This window comes from Parasteatoda tepidariorum, chromosome 6 (assembly GCF_043381705.1).
Source record: "Parasteatoda tepidariorum isolate YZ-2023 chromosome 6, CAS_Ptep_4.0, whole genome shotgun sequence".
In the NCBI taxonomy this organism is placed as follows: Eukaryota; Metazoa; Arthropoda; class Arachnida; order Araneae; family Theridiidae; genus Parasteatoda; species Parasteatoda tepidariorum.
This window is the reverse complement of record NC_092209.1, coordinates 39,469,098-39,475,147: the sequence shown is the minus strand read 5'-3', so window position 1 is coordinate 39,475,147 and position 6,050 is coordinate 39,469,098.

The window sequence follows — 6,050 nt, the reverse complement described above, 5'->3', positions numbered from 1 at the left end:
ACATGCCTGTTCCCTCACTGGTTAGAAGTTGTTTTTCGTATTTTTAACATACTTTTGATGCGGAACATCACTATAGGTACAAGAAAATTAAAGTTTATCTTTTATTTTCATTAACTTAGAAAAAAAAACCAGTAAAGGAACACTTGTTCCTTCACTGGTTTTTCTTCATTTGGTGATCCAGTGAATAAACAGCCCCTTATCTCAGTACTTTATTATGCTATGATGCTTAAAAAAAATAAACGTTACTTCAATAACTATATTTTGAATTCTTATTTTAACAGTGAGAAAAATAAAGCTATTACATGCAATTAATTCCACTTCAAACATATAAATACAAACACTCTCCTTATAATTTTTTCAGAGAAACAAGGTGTTGCAGTGATAATAAAAAATTCAAAAATTTTTCCAGAGAAGTCTATTTGACCAGGTAATCCAAAACATTGCTAGATGACTTCCTATTGTTTGGCAGTAAGCTATTGTTACCAATTAATCTAAAGAAAAACTTTCAAATTCTTATTTTTAATCAATATATATGAAATGTTCCTTCACTGGTTGGTTTACCCTATATATATATATACATACTTTTTATAATTTTTCCGCGCTTTTACCACGTGAACATCTTTGTCGGCGATTGTATTGTCTCTGACAATCTTAAAATAAGATGGAAGTGTTTAAATTGTATATGACACACAATTTTGAAAAATGTTGTAAGAACTAATCATTAAAGTAAGCTATGCAATTAATAAACAAATTAAAAAAGGATAACTAAAAAAACAAATACATAAAAAACAAATTAACTAAGGATAACTAACAAAAATTAAGCTAACAATTAATTAGCAAAAGAACTAGTTAACAAGAAATCACACAAAAAATAACAGTTAATAACTATAGAAAACAAGCTAACAATTAATAACCAGCAAAAAAATAAATAACTGTTACTAACTAATAAAAATTGGTCGAAAGAAATTATTAATCCCTTATTAAATGTGCTTTTGTCGTACATTTATTTTATTTCACATTCAAAATTATTATCACAAACTATTTAACACAGTGTAAAATAAATAATTAAACAACTTTTAATCTAATTTTTTTCATTGTGTACTGTCAAATTTCGAAATCGATAAAAGTGTGCAGCAACAAAAAAAAAAGGTTGAGAATCACTGCTCTAAGGTATCATGATAAAATTATTAAATTTTATCACATATTATAAAACCATATTAGATCATTAGTTTTACCACTCTCAAAACTTTTCGGTAAAAAGAGCCGAGTTTATTAGTGTCCCCATAGGAACAATATAAATTTGATCGTATTCTGGAAGTTCTGGCTATATTTTTTTTCTCATTGTTTGACCTTTTGGAAATTCATATTCCAGACGATTTTTTTTTTTTGTTAAGATGGGTTTTTAACTGAACTTCTCTTTAAACTGGATATTTTCTTTACTTTATTTTACTCCATGCACACTTTGCAAAAAATAAATTCCTGTCAACAAGCCAATAACAGCAAAATTAAGAAAAATATAAGTATATGAAATATTCAAAGGTGCATCAATTGCATGATTTTGAACACTTAAATGTAATATTAAGGAATACCGTTCACCAACTTCGAAAAGCATTTACAATATTTTGCAGTTTTTTCTAGATAAAGATAGTTAAGATAAATATTACTTATCCAATTTGAACCATACAATTTAATTAATACCATATCCAATTTAATCATTTACAGTTTAACCCTACGGATCATTAGACCATACTTTTTAATACTTTAAAATACGAAATTGTTTTTATTTCGTAAAAGCTCTATGCATTTCTGAGCCCCTTTATTTGTGCACAATTTCAGATTTAGATAAAAAATGTATTAGGTTGAATCAATTAACCTAATAATTTATTAGGTAAAATAAAAATTTTATTTGGTTGAGAATTTTATAAGGGTGATTCTCATATTACACTGTTAGAAATTTCTCGGAAAAAATAGTTATATAACAATTCATTGAATGGTTATTTTACCATATTTAATCAAAACAGTCAAATAACCATAAATAAAATGGTAATCAAACTGTTAAGTTTGAGAAAAATTCTTTATTAACTGCTTTCACCTAATACAGTTAAACAACCAGAATTTTATCGCACCTACTAGAACCACCTAAAGAAGATACTGTGTACCTATCATAGCCGAGCGGGCTTATATGTCAATCTCATGACCGACAGAACTAGAGTTCGAGTCCTAGTTTTGACACCACCCCCATTCCCTTCAACACATGAAGAATTTATAGTGTCCGGCACCTTACGAAAAGTCGAGTTAGTATGTCTAGTTAAATAATTATATTTCTTCACGTTTTTGAAAAATGCTAGTTGTAAATGGTTAAAAAACTGTATAGTTTTGTATTCATGGTTTTATAACCATACTTTTGGTAAATGGTTACAAAACCACAAAGGAGAAAAATGTCCTTTACTGTAAACTTTACGGTTAATCGGATGGACAGACAGCTGGCAGTTATTTTACCATAGTTTCAGAATGAAAATTTTAACAGTGCAATATTCTAAAATTATCAATTATCGAAATGTTGCAAATATAGTAGTAGCTATTTCAAGCACAAAAATAAAATATAAATTAGCAGAATAATCTGCATGAATTTTCATGATCTTTTTACGATCACCTCGATTGGTATATTCATTTTATTTACTCATTTTTATTTATTTTATTTTTATTTATTTTATTTTTATTTTTACTTTCGTAGCATTATTTCAAGAACTTTGACAGACCTGCAATGCTTTGAAGACTTAATAATTTATCATGCCGTTTTTATTTTCTGAAACTACTTCACTCCCCATAACTCTCTAATTTTTTATTAATCGAACAAAATTTTTAATTTAATTCACTTAGAATAAATTTAAACGCATTAAGTGGACATTGCGGTGAAGAAGAAAAATTGTTAAATTTGCCATTTATATATTTTTACACAATCATTATCTGTAGATAAAGGATTAAAAAAAAGCTTTATGATTACATAAATGATTTATTATTACATATTTATGATTACATAAATGGTACTGAATTATGACGTTTTTATACGTGAATGAAATATATTCTGAATATTTTATTTAAGATCCGGAAGACAAGTCCTTCGTGCTGTATGTCACTCTCCATTTTGCATAAATTGCTAGAAATTTGTTGTATAAATTGCTAGAAATTGCTAGAAAAATATTCCTTTTTTATTTTTTGGCATATTAGTTTATAATTTTTAAGATTCAAGTCATTCTCGAAATATGTAGTCACTGACATGAACCTAGAGACACAAAAGTGACTTGATCAATTTATTCCTTGTGTTTGTTTCTTGTTTTTATTTTGTATTGCATTGCATTGAAATAATATGTTTCATTCATTAATTTATCTTACCTTATTTACCTTAATTCCTTTGATCGAGTTGTTCAAAAAAAAAATTTTTACTTAAACAATAAGACCAACACAGATTTATTAAAATAAAATTAATGTGCAGAAATTTAAAAAAAATTTAAAAATTCTGAGAAATCGCAAAGAGAAAAAATTTTTCTTGCTTTATAATTTGAAAAATGTTTGAATTTAATGTTTAATTTTGTTTTTAAATAAATCATGTTTTTTATTATTGTTTTTACTATTTTTTTAATGAAATTGCCAGTGTACAAAATAATAAGTCTATAAAATGAACATGTCTGAAAATTTTCTGAAACCTAATCAACCTGATTGTTTTAAGTTGCAATTTCTTACTTTTTCATTCAGTAGCATGAAAAAGTTTTTCTTCTTCTTTTTTTTTCTTTCAATTATTTTATTTTTAAAAAAGGATTTATATCACCTCACAATTTCTTTAAACGAAACAATACGAGAAACAACTTGTTCACAGATACTTTGATTCTACATTTAACAAGTAAAATACAAAAGAATATGAAAAAAATATGAAATTAGAATTTATATTTTTTTAAGGAATACAGTAAATATAAATAAGTATAATGAATATAAATAGGTATAGTAAATACAAGTAATTAAGGCAAATATAAGTAAACCATAAAATAAATAAAAATATTTAAATTCACTTAGATGAAAATTATTTAAATGATTGTATATACTTTAAAAGCATATTTTAGAATGTATAAAAGGTAAAATAAAAATATATACATTTAACACTTGAAATTCTATAGAGTATATTCTATAGAATTTCTTCAGCGTTTTAACTGCCAATACTCTTCTGCAATCAATTTCTTTTAAAACTCATTGATTTTAAAATTATTATTTCCTCAAAATTTCTTTCATTTGCACAATTATTTTTCATTAAGAAAGGCAATTTATTTTGCCGAATGAACTGTTAGAACTGTGTCATTAATCGCATACCTTTAGAATGAAGTATAGCTTCCTTTTGCTTTTTTCATTTTAATTTAATAATTTTATTTATGAGAAATCGGCTTTAATAAATGCTGTACGAAGACATAAAAAATAAAAAGTTTTCCTTAAAGCTCTTTGAAAATTAACATGAAATTTTAATTAAATTATGGCTGAGAATGCCAAAGTATCATTTGAAAAGAGAAGAATTTCTTAATGAAAATGAATTTTATTTATTATGAATTGTTTCTGTAAGGAATGTTTATTGTTTAAAATTGAAATGAGTTTATGAGCAGTTCGAACTATAAGAAATGCTGTTCAAATGTTTGAAATTATTTATTTAGAACAATAATAATCGATATCCAATCTTGATCCGATTCTTAAATTATACAGTCGGCGAAATGAAAATTAATCAACCTAAATATTTTCAAATCTGATCTCAGGATTTTCCCGTTCAACAAAGTGACGAAATCAGTCATAAAAATGTAATTTCTCTGAATAAAATTACATCATTTTCCGACCAATTCGGATTTTTGGCACTCAAAATAGCATTTATAAAAAATGCTTTCTTGAAAATAGTTTTCCTTTAAAAAGCAATACTTCTTAATAAATATTTATTATTACTTTATTTAAAAATTATCGAAAACAGTTAAAAATATAAAAACTTTTACAACTATTTTCACAATTTAATTTTAAGTTATAAGACATACTATTAAAATTCGAACCGAGAAACAAAAATATTTAAAAAAAAAAATTTTGAATATTAATTTGCCAGAAACTATTCAAACGATTTCATTCAAATTTCAGATTTCCTTTCATTTAAAGTCTACATAATTAAGGATGTGGCCGGGATAGCCAGTTCGTGGGTTCGAACCCCGCAGGCCGAAGACTCCCCGTGTAGTAAAGTGACTGATGCACGTTAAATATGTCGAGTCGCAAAAGTCCTCCATGTTCCCATAATAAATCAGTACCTCTGGGAGTACTGTATTGAAGATCAATCGTTCTCTGATTCAGGTCAATATTACGATCTGTGGATGAATGAATGGATGTATGAATGGGTCCGCCCTATAAACGGGTGCGACGTATGGTGTGGCAGAAGCAAAATTCTTGGCCATAGATGGCGCCACTGAAAAACAAGAAACGCACACTCTACCTTAAATTTGCTCGGTTTCACCAAGCAGGCTTGCCCGTGTGGCAAGTGGCATTAGAAACAACAACAATAATAATTAAGGATATGATAATTTGTACAATTGGAGTCAACTTTTTTTATCATTATTAAATTAGTATTTTTGCTTCATTCAATAAAACATTACCATGAAATATAAATTTCGATTTCAATTGTTCATGTTTTCAAATATATCAATTTATATTTCATACTGTTTTAAACTATATTACTTTCTAATTTATAGTACACTATTAGCTTCTGTGGTATTTCAATAAAAAATTTTGTCATTAACGTATGTAGCATTACATATTATATAGCAGCATTACATATTATATTAACTATATAACGCTCAGAGAAAATACTTCGCATGAAAATTAAGACCCAAATTTAATAACAGCCTATCCCTGTATACTGCGTAAATCAAATGAAACATTGGTTCAATTATCAAATTATTTTTACGATTTACAATTTTCAAGACTAAAAATTACGAAATTATTTTTGAAACATATGATAGCCAATAATGCTAATAGTAGTAAGA